This window comes from Lynx rufus, unplaced genomic scaffold (genome assembly GCF_022079265.1).
Source record: "Lynx rufus isolate CCGP_SWC_20201006 ecotype Redwood Valley unplaced genomic scaffold, mLynRuf1.p SCAF_19, whole genome shotgun sequence".
Classification (NCBI taxonomy): Eukaryota; Metazoa; Chordata; class Mammalia; order Carnivora; family Felidae; genus Lynx; species Lynx rufus.
The window spans coordinates 7025365-7041514 of NW_025814833.1; the positions used below are offsets into that span (position 1 = coordinate 7025365).

The 16150-nt window shown below is 45.6% G+C and overlaps 1 protein-coding gene across 1 annotated transcript in view; it reads right to left on the bottom strand.

The window, feature by feature from the left end:
• The window catches only part of CHRDL1 (chordin like 1), a 118601-nt gene that overhangs the window by 41056 nt on the left and 61395 nt on the right, over positions 1-16150 (bottom strand). The window lies entirely within an intron of this gene.

Consider the following 16150-nt stretch of genomic DNA (forward strand, 5'->3'; position numbering starts at 1 on the left):
TATGTACTTGTATGTTTGTTCTGGCCCCTGGGGTCCTTGCTTGTTTTTTTTTATTGAAGTATAGTCACCACACGAAGTCTCTGCTTATTTTTAATTCCACCACCAAGATCTCCCCCCTCCTCCCACTCTTTCCACCTGCTGAAGTCCTGTTCGATTTTGAAGTCTCAGGAAAAGTCCCTTTTCTTCTGCAAAGCATTCTCCAATAGCTCCAGCCCACGATCTGGACCTCTCAAAACATGTGATTTCTGAAGCACACAGTCTGGGACTTGAATATTACTGTATCTCATATTCTTGAATTATAGTCATCTAGCCAACAATTTACGAAGTGATTTCACACAGATTATTACACCGGAGCCTCATAACAATCCTATCAATCAAGGAAGGCAGATCTTGAACTTCATTTTTCATTTGAGGGTAACAAACCTCTGAGGTGGACTTTTCTGAAGTCACGAATGTAGTGAGCGATGGCCCCAAATTCCATCTTCTTTCTATCAGCCTATGTACACATATGCAGGTTTTGCTTTTTAAGGACTTGGACGCTGCCTTACGTGTCTCTTTCCTTTGTGGGGTCTAGTGCAGGGTTCCCATGTAGCAAAAACTCAATGCACCAATGCACTTGGTGAGTGGACTCTAAATGGCCTCAAAAAGTCTTTTTACTGGGCTTCCTTAGGATGCATGGTGTGTGTGTGTGCATGCACGCACACACCCGCCCCCCCTCCCCACGCACACACACCAAACAACCCAGATGAAGCTAATCATTGATGTACAAATTAACAATAGATATAAAAAGAGCTGGGAAAGTGCCCTCTGTAGAATAGTGGAAGAAGAGTAATCAGAGGAGTTGTGTGTTTTGTTAAGGGAAGGCTCAGACAGTGAAAGCGTCCTTTCCTTCCCATCAGTCAAAGGTATACTGAAGGTGCGCCTGGGTGGCTCAGTTGGTTGGGCGTCCAATTCTTGATTTTCGGCTCAGGTCATGATCTCACGGTTCCTGAGTTTGAGCCCCATGTTGGGCTCTGTGCTGACAGTCCAGAGCCTGCTTGGGATTCTCTCTCTTTCTCTCTCTCTCTCTCTCTGCCCCTCTCCTGCTCATGCTCTCTCTCTCTCTCAAAATAAATAAATAAAACTTTTAAAAATAGAAAAAAAGGTATAATGAAAATGAGTCCATCTTATGGGTCAATTATACCTCAGTACGACTGTTTAAAAAAAAAAACAGAATAGATGAATCACTAAATTCTTCTCCTGAACCCAATATTTTCCTACATGTTAACTAACTAGAATTTAAATAAAAACTTGAAACAAAATAAAACAAAACAGAATAAAATTGTCCTCAGGATGTTGGTGAAAATAATAAAGGTGAATGGTAATAATAATAATAATAATACAGCTAACATTTATTGAGCCCTAATTAATATGCCAGGCACAATGGTGAGTGCTTTTCCATGCATTTTCTCCTTGGCTTTTACTTATTTTGCTGATGGGGAAACTAAGGTTTAAGAAATTAAATGACTTGCCCCAGGTCACACAACTTGTGAGTGGCAGCACCAAAATCTGAACTGATGTCTGATTCTAGAATCATCCGTCCTTGCCACTGTCAAGGAGGCTATCAATCACATCAACCCTGGAACAAGGAAGGGGCCATTCGATTTAAAAACCAAAATCAATGGAACATGAAGGTTATGTTGTTCCTTTACAATGTTTTGGCCTAGAATACCTAGAAAACTGATATCACACTTACTTTGGCTTCAGTGATTTCTATAACTAACTCAATTCTATACTTTGCTATATAAACTGATCTAGCTTCAATTTCTGAGTTACTTACTCCTTGGATGTGAACTGCTTATTAATGACGCCTTACAGGATGCAAAAGAAGTTCCTTAAAAAGAAGCCTCAGCTCCTAGAAAATGTTTATTTCTTACCAGCAGACCCTAAGTCCTGGCCCCTGCCCACAACAGGACACAACCAGACAGATTTAGCTGGTAGACAGGAATGAAACTCACTGGAGAAAGGACAGGAGCAGGGCCCACTCACCCCCCTGGGCTCTAATTACACCAAATATCTGTACTTTGTGGCGAAGGAAAACTAGGATGACCTACAAAATAATATCTACCGTGACTCTTACAGGAGTTGACAGATCTTTGGAATACCAAAAGAAGAAAAAGTGGGTTGGAATTATTTTGCCTCAGAAGAATGTGGATTGATCTTTGAATTGGGCCTTCTACCAAGGGATCAAGGGGGGGGGCAAGTGCAGGGTGAGGTTTTCCAGGGGAAGCATGACCTTGAGAGTCTTTCTTGCAATAGTCTGCATAGCGGCCTGGCATGGAGTCTATTAATCTACTCAACAGGAGATGGGGAGAAAGCAAAAGACAGAAAGACAAAGCAGAATCAAAGAAAAAGAAACCAACTATGAGCAAGTTAATGCTAGGTTTACACAATAAATTTATCTTAATAGCTTTCCATTTATTCTTATTTCATTCTTTTAATATCCTTAATGGAGTGGTGGTGGGGGCATTATGAAAGTGAGGCTACTGGTACCCCAAAAGATTTGGCCCATGCCACACAGCTATCTAATAGGAAGCCCAACTCAGACATACAGTTTTCCTGTCTCGAAGTATGTTTTTCTTTACACAGAGTGGGTGTTAAAACTGGCTGGCAGGAAAGAAATTAAATCAGTACATGCAAGAGATATCTGTGCTCTCGTGTTTATTGCAGTGCTATTCACAATAGCCAAGATATGGAAACAGCCTAAGTGTCGGTCAACCGAGGAATGGAAAAAGAAACCATGGTATATATACACAACAGAGTATTATTCAACCTTAAAAAAGAGATCTTGCCATTTGCAACAATACTGGATGGACCTGGAGGACAGTATGCTAGGTGACATAAGTCAGATACAGAGGTAAAAAAAAAAAAAAAAAAAAAGGCATGATTTCCCTTTTGGTGAAATCTAAAAAATGTCAAATAATAGAAGCAGAAGGTAGAATGGTGGTTCCCGGGGTCTGCGGTTCAGGGAGAAGGGGAGATGTTGGTCAAAGGGTATAAAGCTGCAGTTATGTAAGATGAATACGGCTGGAGAGCTAATGTACAGCGTGATGACTATAATTAATAATATTGTGTTGGGTCCCGGAAATCGGCTAAGAGAGAAGATTTCAGGTGTTCTCACCACAAAACAAACGCGAACTATGTGAGGAGATGATGTTAATTAGCTGGACCACAGTAATCAATTCAATCTGTTTATGTATAACAAATAAGCATGTTGTACACCTTAAATGTATACAATTTTTACTAAAGAAAAGAATGTTTTTCAAACTGGGAGACAAAGACCACTGAGTCAAAAATCCCAGCTTAGGTATCCACACTCCACAACCTTACACAAGCCACTTTACCCCTCTGGGTCTCAATATTTCTTTTTTTTTTTTTTTTTTAGGGTTTATTTACTTATTTTGAGAGAAAGAGAGGGAGAAACAGAGACAGAGAGAGCAAAAGAGAAAGAGAACGAGTGGAGAAGGGGCAGAGAAAGAGAGAGAGAATCCCAGGCAGGCTCCACTATCAGCGTGGAGCCCGATGTGGGGATCGATCTCATGATCATGAGACCATGGCCTGAGTCGAAATCAAGAATCAGACGCTCAACTGACTGAGCCACCCAGGCACCCCAAGGGGTCTCAATTTTTCTAAGAATGGGACATACGGAAGTGTTGAGTCACTGTATCATACACCTGAAACTAATCTAACACTGTATGTTAACTATACTGGAATTAAAATTTAAAAACATATATTTAAAAAGCTGCCCCCAAAACTTAGTGGATTAAAACTATAAGAACTAATAATGATAATAATTACTTAATTAATTAATTAAACAGGCATGGACTCAAATGCTAGCTGCACAGTAAAGTGGAAGAGCAAGGCCCTTACATTCTTCATTTATAATGCAAAGGAAAGAATGCATTCTTAGAAATTAATTAATTAATTAAGTTTGGAGAAGTGATTTGGAAGTGATTTGGAACCTGAAGTTTTATCTAATAAAAATGGGTAGTTGTTTCATTAAAAAAAAAAAAAAAAAAGAATGGGACGTGGGAGTTAAATTTCCCCTTACATCTTTAAAATTGTTTTTTAATGTGTATTTATTTTTGACTGAGAGAGAGACAGAGAGAGAGGGAGACACAGAATCCGAAGCAGGCTCCAGGCTCCGAGCTGTCAGCACAGAGCCTGATGCGGGGTTCAAACTCATGAACCGTGAGATCATGACCTGAGCCAAAGTTGAATGCTCAACCAACTGAGCCACCCAGGTGCCCCTTGCCTTGGATTTTAGAAGGCCAACACAGCATGCAAGGAACCACAGAAGCAAGGAAGGCCACCTGGTACTCTACCCTCTGCCTTCCTCGATTTTCCAAGGTGGCCAGGCTTCTAACCAACTATCCTTGGAACACATTCGGTGTTCCTGGCTGAAAAGTGGCAGAAAATGCGTCCAAAGCATAGCTGGCCTCAAAGCCCCTCAGGGGAGTGCTACTCTGAGGAGAGGCAGGGCAAGGACATCGTGGGGTAAGCAGACCAGCACGATGCCATCTGACTATAGTTATGCCAGGAATAGAAACTACTGCTTCTACGCACCCCCCCCATCCCATTAGGGATGGTCTTATAAATAGCAGAACTATGACTTCCGGGGGGCTCAAAAAACACTCCCCTATCCTAAATATCTCTTCCTTCCTTTTCTCTCACTGCTACCTCAAATGCCATCATTAGAAGTCCATTACTTTGGGGTAAATGGTTGTCTTTGGGCAATCAGATTTTATAATCCCAATACTTCTACGAGAGGTTACACATTGTCAGGAACATCTTAGTATGAATAGCCTTGCCACAAGTTTGTTTGGTTTTGTTTTGTTTCTCTTCAGAGAAACTGACACATTTTAACCAAGAAGTCTGTGGTCCTATCCCACTTCCTTTGGTACACCATTCTCTCCCCTCCTGGCACTAGCCTTCTTCCCACCCTCGGGAACCCAAAGTCCGCATGCCAGCTGCTGACTTCTCCACTCTCCCTACCCTCAAATTTCTATTTTCTTAGTGCGCCACTTCTTGGCTCTTCAGAAAGGTCACTTGTACGTCAGGAGACAAATCAGGTCCCAGTGTTTATGAGAGATGCAAACCCCTCCAGAGCTCCCAGTTGCCAATCTCCTGGTCTCCAAGCCTCTCCCTTCTTTTGCCATTGCTGCCATTACTCAGGTTCCTACTTTACTCTTGATGGCTCAGCCTGGTGCTAATGTGTCCAGTCTCGTTCTCTGTCATCCGACTGGTCGGCTCCCAGCACATATGCAGACCGTGCCGGAGGTGGTGGTGGATGGGGAATTGAGAGATGAAGGTACAAGCCTTGAAGGAAGAGGTTACCTTCCCTTGAATTATGATCACACACACACACACACACACACACACACACACACATCCTGAAAAAACCCGAAGAACATAGAGGGATTCCCTTCTTTCCATGGATAACTGGACATTTAATTAAACGACGTTTGCTTTGTGTTTATGTGTACGGTAGGTAAATAAGGCATGCCCCTGACTTCAAGGAGAATCCTGCTGTCCTCAGAGGGGCTGGCACAAAAAGATGTTAAATGAGAACATATTTAAATAAGCCATAAAGGTGAAGGCTAGAAGAGAGGTCAGATTATTTATCACAAATTGGCAAACTATGCCAAGTGGGAAGGAATACCACCTGCATCACTAACGATTTCAGTCAGACACTAGAAAGCTGTGGAATTTCTCATTCCAAAATTAAGTTTCAAGTTTCTGTTGGAAAGAAATTCTACTTGAAGGCCAGAGGCTAGACTAGGTGACTATTCTGGGTGTCTTCCAACCAGAGAAAGACAATCCTACAAAACTGGTCACGGAAGCCCAGCTGTCCTCCCACTAGTGGGACAGACCCTAGTCAGGACTCTGTGTTCCCAATCCGACCATAATGAGATGGTTCTTTGCCACTGACACTATCCGGCACCTCTGGGGCAAGTGTGAGCTATTGCGGTGCTTTCTAAAACACACTGTTTTAGAGCGTGTAAATTTGGGCTGGCTCTTAGGCCTTGGCCCAGATGGAAAGAAAGCAGACAGCTAAGGATGCTCGTGGGAGACCACTTATGCTCCACCAAGGAGTGCTGCTGTAGTGAGAGAGGGACAGCGGGGTGCTGTGTCTTGTTTCTTTGGGATGCTCAGTAAAAGTGAAGGTACTGCTTCAAGTGGGTCTAGCGGCCACAGCAGCGATGCCTACCATTCAGATCTCTTCCTTTCCATGCTCCAACCGCTCCCGCTTCTTTTTTCCCTGGGCCTCTCCAAGCGATGACTTAAATGCACTGGCTTTCCTGGGACAGAGACCTAAGACTTCCAGATCTTCTCCAAACGCTCCTCTTCCATACAGACTTAAATCTTCTCTGGCCCACCACATTGAGGTCCTTATATAGGGAGGCATAGGACTTACCTCAGTAATTTATGCTAAGGTGTCAATGGAAGGAAATGTTTGAAAACAGGTTATTTTTCTAGATAATTAAATTGTTACCATGGCCCTTTGATGTTTGAAGCTATTGGCTTTGCAGAATGTTGGGCTTATGTGGTGGAGATCACTGAAAACACAGCCTCCACAATATGTCCTATTGGGAGGAGAGGCCTGACTTCAGGGTTTTCCATTTGGGTTCAAATTCCAGGCTCACTATTAATTAGTTACCACCTATTAGCTGAGCAAGTCACTTCATATTACTGAGCCTCCATTCCACCATCTACAAAATGGAGCTCGTAACAGTACCTACTTCATAGGTTGTTGTGAGGAACCAACAAGATAAGATGCATAATGAGCTTGGCATAATACTGGGTGAATATTAATGCTTAATAAATGTTGTTACTGTATTATTACTATCAGCTATAAATGACAGGATTTCTGGAAGGTAGAAAGTAGGTTGGTAAGGCAGCAGATGTGGGGCTGCCTAATCTTTACAGTGCCCGCGTTAGACTGAATGTTTGTGTCCGCCTCGCCCCCCCAAATTCATGTATTAAAAACCTAATCTCCCAACGTAATGGTATTAGGAGGTGGGACCTTTGCAAAAGACATGAACAGACACTTTTCCAAGGAAGACGTCCAGACGGCCAACAGACATGTGAAAAGAGTCTCAACATCACTCATCATCGGGGAAATACAAATCAAAACTACAATGAGAGATCACATGACACCAGTCAGAATGGCTAAAATTAGCAACACAGGAAACAACAGGTCTTGGTGAAGATGTGGCGAAAGAGGAACCCTCTTGCACTGTTGGTGGGAATGCAAACTGGTGCAGCCGCTCTGGAGAACAGTATGGAGGTTCCTCAAAAAGTTAAAAATAGAACTACTCTGTGATCCAGCAATTATACTACAAGGTATTTACCCAAAAGATACAAAAATACTAATTCAAAGGGATATGTGCAGTCTGATGTTTACTGCAGCATTATCAACAGCACTATCGGCAATAGCCAAACTATGGAAAAAGCCTAAATGTCCATCAACTGACGAATGGATAAAGAAGATGTAGTTTATATATACAATGGAATACTACTTGGCAATGAGAAGAATGAAATCATGCCCTTTGCAATAATGTGGATGGAGCTAGAGAGTATTATGCTAAGCAAGTCAGTCAGGGAAAGAAAAAGACCATATGATCTCACTCATATGTGGAATTGAAGAAAAAAAATTAGCATTGGGAAAAAAAGAGTGAGAGAGACAAACCAAGAAACAGAGTCTTAATGACAGAGAACAATCTGATGGTTACCAGATGGGAGGTCGGTAAGGGGATGGGTTCAATAGGTGATGGGGATTAAGGAGTGCACTTGTGATGAGCACCGGGTTTTGTATGGAAGTGCTGAATCACTAAATTATACACCTGAAACTAGTATCACACTGTATGTTAACTGGAATTTAAATAAAAACTTGAAAAAGAAAAAAAGGAGGTGGGGGCCTTTGGGAGGTGATTAGGTCAAGATGGCAGAGCCCTCAGGAATGGGATTAGTGCCTTTATCAGAAGACACAGGAAGGAGATGATCTTTGTTCTCGGCACGTGAGGAAGCAGCCTGAAGGTGGGTCTATAAGCCAAGAAGTGGGGTCTCTACAGACACCAGATCTGTTGGCACGCTGATCTTGGACTTCTCAGCCATCACAACTGTGAGAAACAAATGTTTGTTCTAGCAAACATGGTATTTTTGTTCTAGCAGCCCACGCTAAGACAACTGTTCTCCACTGCCCTGTAGAACTTCTCAGTAATTGCCAGCTTCTGGGGCTCCTGGGTGGTTCAGTCGGTGAAGTGTCCAACTCTTGCTTTCTGCTCAGGTCATGATCTCGCGGTTTAGTGAGTTCAAGCCCCGAATCGGGCTCTGCGCTGACCGTGAGTAACCAGCCTGGGATTCTCCCTCTCTCTGCCCCTCTCCCCACTCGCTAATAAATAGATACACGGATAGATAGATAGATAGATAGATGATAGATAGATAGATAGCTGGATTCTGAGTGGTGACTAGAAAGTCACCTCTGAGCCATCACATTCACTAAGAATACTTTTATGCCTCTGCTCTCGGTGGACTGGTAGAGCAGACTGTTCCTGCCACATCGATACTTCCAAAGATGTCCAGTCCACTCTGTCCCTCAGCTCGCTTCCTCTTTGCTCTGCCAGAGTGCCTGACATGGCCCCAGGTTTAAGCATTAGCTAGAAAAGGGCTTTGCTGTTTTCAGAGGTTCAATGAGTTTGTAGTAATGACTACCGAACACTGGAAAAGTCCCGCTATGAAGAGCAAGGCCTTGGGGCAGGGGACAAAAGTCCACAGCATGCTGTCACTTCGCACCCACCCGGGAGGCTGTAATAAAAAAGACAAGAACACCAAGTGTTGGCAAGGATGTGGAGAAACCGGAGCCCCCTTCCACTGCTGGTGGGGGTGTAAAAATGTAAAATGGTATAGCTGCTTTGGCAAAGAGTTTGGCAGTTTCTGAAAGTTAAATATAGAGTTACCACATGAACCAGTAATTCCACTGCTGGGCGTGTATCCAAGAGGAGTCAAAGCAGGGACTCAAACAGATACGGTACGCGGATGTTCACGGCTGCATCATTCCGAGGAGCCAGAAGCCCAAAGGTGAAAACAACCCAAGTGTCCATCAGTGGATAAATGGATGAACAATAAGCGGTATATCCATACAGTGCAATGTTATTCAGTTGGACTAGATGACCCTTGACAACATTCGACTAAGGAATAAAGCCAGACACAAAAGGTCACAGGACATAGGATTCCATCTGGATGAAATGTCCAGAATAAGCAAATCCACAGAGGCAGAAAGGACATCAGTGGGTGTCAGGAGCTGTGGAGAGGGAAGAATGGGGGATTGACTGCCAGGGGGTATGAGCCTTCGTTTTGGGGTGATGACGATATTCTGGAAGTGGACAGTGGTGACAGTGGTGGTATGTTGTAACTGCCCTGAATTCACAGTGAATTGTATCTCAATAAAGCTGTTACAACGAAATCACTAAACGCCCTTACAACGCGGACACGGGGGGCTGGGTACCCGAGTGGGACAGGCTTAAGCAAAATGAAGGTGCTGTGTAAGGTGACAGGGAGGCAGACAAAGAAGGGAAAGGTAAATGAAACAGGAAAGGAGAACCCACAAAGGGGTCTGGGGGCTGGGATGGGGAGGTCGATGGGAAGTCATAATTTGGTCTGGTGCTCCGTGGCCATGCCGCAGGGCACCCACCTTGGGAGGCGGGATAGGCCTGCCAGGCAGCTGAGCCAAAGGAAAGGGTTGATGCGGGGCTGGATTTTCCCGCTTGGAATCTTCAAGAAGACCATGTTTGGGCCCACACCAAGACTAGTGGCCTCACTACTCGCACCCCCAGCCCAACCCCCCAGTGGGGTCCCAGGGCAGGAAATTCTTGCGGCAGACTCAGGAGATCACTCTGCAGCTCAAGAGACAGAGACACAACACTCTGTCCCGAGCAAGAAGGTGCCGAGTGAGAGGAAACAGTCATCTGCCGGTCCAGCTGGACAGGCGACTGGAAGAAAGCGCTTTCTGAAAGCTCACACCCCGGTGTAATCCTGCTTCTTCCCTCCTCACCCGGAACCCATCTGTGGGCTGTTTTTCATCCCGCTTCCCTTAATGTTTCAACTGTTGGCAGTCAGTAGCTGGCCCTGCTGGGATGTGCCCTCTTGTCAGACAGATGCCGGGAATGACGGCTAGAGGAGAGGGTTTACGCCGGAGGGAAGACCTGTGTCTCTAGGAAGCAAGTGGTGCTGGTCTGCATCTCTGGGCCTACGGCTTCTGATGAACTCTCCGCATTTGTGAGTATGTGTATTTGTTGGGGACAATCATTTCATCGGCTTCTACTTCACGGGGATATAAGGGGAGCGAACGAGATTCCATGTTTTGAAAAGGCTCGGGGAGGAAAGAAGCTAGAGCCAACACAACCCATTGATGATGACTGTCTCCAGTTTTACCAGGTACATAAGCACCTGAAGGCACGGAGATCTGTCACTGAGTCGGCTCCAGTGGTCCAGTGTCCAGAACTTACTCCATCTCATGATGGTTCTGCCGACTCAGAAAAGGCCCCTCAGTTTGTGACTTGCTGCCTTTCAGGCGGCAATCCTGGCCCTGCAGTGTCAGTCTCCTGCCTGTGGGCGAGCACCCAAGGGTTGAGGCTATAGGTATGGAGCAGTCTCATGGCATGGTCCAGCCAGGGTAACGAAGCACATCTCAAAGATGCATCCCCTTGGCTAAAGAACGCTCTACTTCAGGGGCACCTGGGCGGCTCAGTCAGTTAAGCGTCCGACTTCAGCTCAGGTCGTGATCTCGCGGTTCGTGGGTTCGAGCCCCTCGTGGGGCTCTGTGCTGACAGCTCAGAGCCCGGAGCCTGCTTCGGATTCTGTGTCTCCCTCTTTTTCTCTGCCCCCCCCCAAATAAACATTAAAAAAAATTAAGAATGCTGTACTTCAGACCAACCAGTCGTTATCCCCCTCCCCCCACTGTGCTCCTTGGCAACTCTGCCCTGGCTCACCCTAGACCCAACCACCATCAGAGACCAACCTTTGCTTGCTCATATTGTAGCCAACCCTCACCATCCATCCAGCATGCTCTGATTTCTTGTGGCTGCTCTAATGGCCCGCTTGTCTGTACCCTACAGTCTAGCATCTGATAACAAGCGTACTATTTGCTAAATGATCGACGTTGCAATAGCAACACATGCTCAAATGCTGCGAGTCTATTATTAATTCCGTTCACATAGAACAAGGCTGTTCTCATAGAGCAAGAAGTATGACTGAGAAGGGGGTCCATGGGTTCTCTCAAAGTGTTCCACGACCGAAAAGAGATGCCTCTGCTAGTTGAACACAAAGCCAGGAGCCTGTGGGATTCACTTCAGCGGCACTGGAACCCTGCTGGCAGTTCAGTCCAGTTCTCAGGCTCTAGGGTCACGCATGCTCGGTTTCTGCTTTCTGGAGGCTAAGAGCAGTTACCGGTGACAGCTTCCCATAATCCAGTCTTTGCAGGGAACCTCTCCATGTCCTGTCCTGTCAAAATGTCTTCCTCCACTTTACTGAGCAGCTTTATCATCAGCTCCATTATTCAGCTCATGGACCATTCCAATCTCATTCAGGCCTCGTTTGCATCTGTCCAGAGAGGAAGCCATTTCCAGCTTCCTGTTGGAGATATACATGGGAAACCCTAGAAGGCTTAGGTAATGAGAGTGGAACGGACACCATTACTTAGTGCCAAAGCAACGACTCAAACTTCATTTTACTGAGAGCCACAAAACTTGAGGGCTAGGGAAGCCCACTAAAATCTAGTCCAACGACTGGGAAAGAAGAAAACCAAATCCTTCTGTTTTCAGGGGCCAACTTCCAAATCCCAAGTCTTCACTGGAACTCAGGTTATGTAGCCGAACATAAAGAGCATTTTCTTGTCTTATTCCTATGCTACTATCCAATAGGTTTTAAAATTGGTTTAATTACCCAGTGGTGGGATAAATGGACTTGTATTGAAATGGGAATGTTAAATCAACTATTCTGCATGACACCGGATTGTTAATGGCAGGTTGTGTAGTAACATGTGTCACTCACTGCCTTCCTCTTCTCCCTAAATAAATTAAGAATGAGTTCTACTATTACTTGGTTAGTTTTAATCCTTTGGGAGCTAGGCTTTTTTTTTTCTTTGAAGGTCAATGACCCTTTGAAAGGGACAAATTAGTCACTACCCTCAAGCAGCATTTACAGAAACAATGTGAGGCATCTGGCCGAGACAGTGGGGAGTGCAGTCAAGCATTCCTTTGTACTGCCTACCCCAGCATTTCCCAAGTCTGCTCTGCGGAGCACTACTACTCGGCAAGATGCTCTGTGCAAACAAAAATTCTGTGCTTCAAATAAAGTTGGGAAAAGATCCACATTCTATGCTCGCAAACAAAAATTCCGTGCTTCAAATAAAGTTGGGAAAAGATCCATATTCTATGCTCACAATATCCCTCTCGGTGTGTTAAAGGATATCAGAAGTCCCGCAGTAAAGAAAGAAACCTGGTTTTCACTACGACCCCACATCTTCTCAGACTGATTTTCCTGAACTGCTGCACTTTTGTTTTCATCTGTGTGATAACTATGACCACCCGAAGAAGACTCCTAACTAGGTATTTTGAGGATCTGGACATTTGCCATCTCGTGGACAGCCAGACACTACTGAATTTAGGACCCTGCTCCCCAACCCTCAGTCACTCAGCCTTCCTCGAAGACCTAACGTATTTCTCCTGGGTAGCTATACAGCACCTCTTGCATCTTTTTCCTCTCCTCTCCTCTCCTCTCCTCTCCTCTCCTCTCCTCTCCTCTCCTCTCTTTTCTTTTTTCTTTCATTAGCGAGCCCTGTAAAACAAGAGAAAACGCCCCCTATGAAATACTGGATAGTGTTATTAACTTGAACCATACAGTTTGGCACTTGGAACAACAACCCAGTGACATCAGGCATGGGGGGAGGTGGGCAGTGAAAGAAGTCAAGCCCAGGAAGTTTGGATTTTTCCTGTAGAGGAGGAGAAGCCAGTGAAGTGATTTCGGCAGTAAAGTTATTTGGTGAGGTGAGTATTGCTGAAAGACTGGCCTAGGACAACTGGAGGAAACCACGGGGTTGGAGGCAGGACCTGTCGGGAGGCTGGAGAAAGAACCTAACGGAAGAAAAGAGGCATTCAGTACTTGAGGATTAATTGAGAAAACGTATCCCCCAACACACATTTTGTTGTGTTTGGAAAAGTGTTAGTGGCAGGCTTCAGAGAGTGGTCCCCAGAGGCCATTGGCAGAGGCAGAGGGAAGGCGGTGGCAAACGGAGAAGGTTCCAGGCTGCTTGGAGCAGTCAGAGTGCTGTTAGGAAAAGTCAGTCCACTTCTTCCTGGAGACTAAATGAGGCGGCTCGTCAGCCTTGTCATGGAACTACCAGAGGAAAAGAGGAAGTATGGCGTTTCCCTCCAAGAAGAACCTTCAAGTATGGAAGCCGAAGTCCCTGCTGGGCACAGGGTAGCACACATAAGAGTATACAATACAGAGACTGAAAAGCAAGTGTTTAGGGAATCTGGATGCAAAAAAACTGCACCACAGATCGCCCTGGGATGGCGAGTAGTCCTCAGGAAATGAAGGCGTGAACAACAGTCACAGGGTGGCCCCCCTCCTCATTTCCGAGTGATGTGATCACAAGCAACCGTGACTGTAGGGGTCAGAGATGAGGCAAGGAGATAAAGTTTGCTGCCATCTTTGGATTTAGCAGGACTGGAGCTGCAAATACGAGGTTCAATCATTGCTTTGGGCCCATCATTATCAAAAGAAGAGGGTGCCTTAATTCTCATGACGACCAGGGTTTCTGATGGGAGCAGTTTCAAGGTTCACACCTCGGCCCACCCCAAACTGGGAACCTTTGAGCATAATGACAGATGTCACTGATGGGAGTGTGGCATATGCAGACATTTCGGAGACAGAAACAAATCTGAGAGCCATAGTTCTGATAATTACAGTGATAGCATCAGTATCATTAGCAGCTGCTATTTACTGACTCGTGCCTACACTGAGCAGTCTCTGTGTTCGGCACCATATGTGCGTGTCCATCAGCCCTGTTCTCCCAGATGCCACCCCATGAGGTAGGTCTTGCTGTTATCTCCCTTACAGATGAGGAAACTAAGGTCAGAAAGCGGTTAGACTGGGGGCGCCTGGGTGGCTCAGTTGGTTAAGCATCCCACTTCAGCTCAGGCCATGATCTCACTGTTCATGAGTTCGAGGCCCGCGTCGGGCTCTGTGCTGACAGCTCGGAGCCTGGAGCCTGCTTCGGATTCTGTGTCTCCCTCTCTCTCTGCTCCTCCCCTGCTTGCTCTCTGTGTGTCTCTCTCAGGAAACGAATAAATATTAAAAAAAAATTGTTTTAAAGAAAAAAAAAAGAAAGTGGTTAGACTGGAGCCAGAACCATGGTGTCTGGCCCCGGAAGCAGAGCTACACTACATTCCTCTCGAGATCTCTATACTGCATTACGTGAAGCCACCGCTTGGGCAACACAGCCACCCACACAAAATCCTCTGCGACACTCAAACTGCTCTTCTGAAGTTCTTCTCCCTGGGAAGAACCCCCTGCCTCACTTGCGTGCCCGCTCTTTCGCTGGCACAAAGAACATCTAAAAAAAATTTACAAGGACCAAAAGGAAGCACGTTACTACCTCCCCTCATGATAACCTCACATGGTTATTAGGGAGAGTGTGCGGGAGCGGGTGGGGGAGGCTCTAACCTTGGGCTGTGCTTTCTTGACAGTGGCGGCAAGAGGGGATGGTCACAAACTACAGATTACCTTCGTGGTTACTGGGCCGGTGAAATGATCTCGGAATGGAACGATTCCCTCTACAGAACCTGAAAATGGCATCAGGAGCCGGCAAAGCGTCCCGGAAACCACCCGCTCTCTATTCAAAGCGTGGTATGGGGACCGGCAGCATCAGTGTTCCCTGGGAAGTGGTCAGAAATGCAGGATCTCAGACCCCCACCCTGACCTACCGAATCAGCCAGCGTCTGTGCCCCAAGAAGATTCCCAAGGATTCACATGCATTTAGTACAGTTCTGACAGGCATTGCTTTAGGGCTTCCGGTTCTAAAGCTCACTGAAGATTTTCCAAACCTTCAATAATACCCTAGAAAAGGAGTCAGCTTCTCAAAGGTACTGAGAAGGCTTTTTTAATTTTTTTGTTTTCTTAACTTTTAGAGAGAGAGAGAGAGCGTGGGAGAGTGGCAGAGGGACAGAGACAGAGACAGAGAGAGAGAGAATGAATCCCAAGCAGACTCCATGCTGTGCAATGAGGGACTCGATCCCACCACCCTGGGATCATGATCTGAGCCGAAATCAAGAGTCAGATGCTCAACTGACTGAGCCACCTGGGCACCTGGAGAAAGCTTTTTTTTTTTTTTTTTAATGTTTATTGATTTTTGAGAGATACAGACAGAGCACAAATGGGGAGGGGCAGAGAGAGGAAGACACCAAATCTGAAGCAGGCTCCAGGCTCTGAGCTGTCAGCACAGAGCCCAACACGGGGCTTGAACCCGCAAACCACAAGATCATGACCTGAGCCAATATTGGACGCTTAACCATCCAATTTGAGCTACCCAGGCAGAGAACGCTTTTTTATTCCTAGTTCTGGACATATACATGTGCCATTTGTTCCACGCTGCCTCAGCCTCTGCCTCCTGGGAGCAGTAGGCAAGCAATCCTAGAACTGCACTCCCTGCCACTCACAACCTTTGTCTCAAACTGCTGTCTCTATGAGAAATGGCAAAATGCCTTTAATGCAAGACCAGGATCCCGGGGAAGTGAGGCTATCTGCGCAAATTCCAAATACTTTAAGACTACAGCAATAATTCTCAGCTGAAGGCAATGCTACCCCCAGAGGACATTGGACAACGCCTGGAGACATTTTCTGTTGTCACAAGTAGGGGAAGATGCTACTGGCATCTAGCAGGTAGGGGTGAGGGATGCCTCTACCATCCTCCAGTACACAGGACGGTGACAACAAAAAACTACCTGGCCCCAAAGCAGGGGAGAAACCCTGGACCAGAGGAAATAATAAAAACAAATGACCTGACACGTAATACTCGATACAAAACTAGGGAGAAAGGGAACTTTGTTGA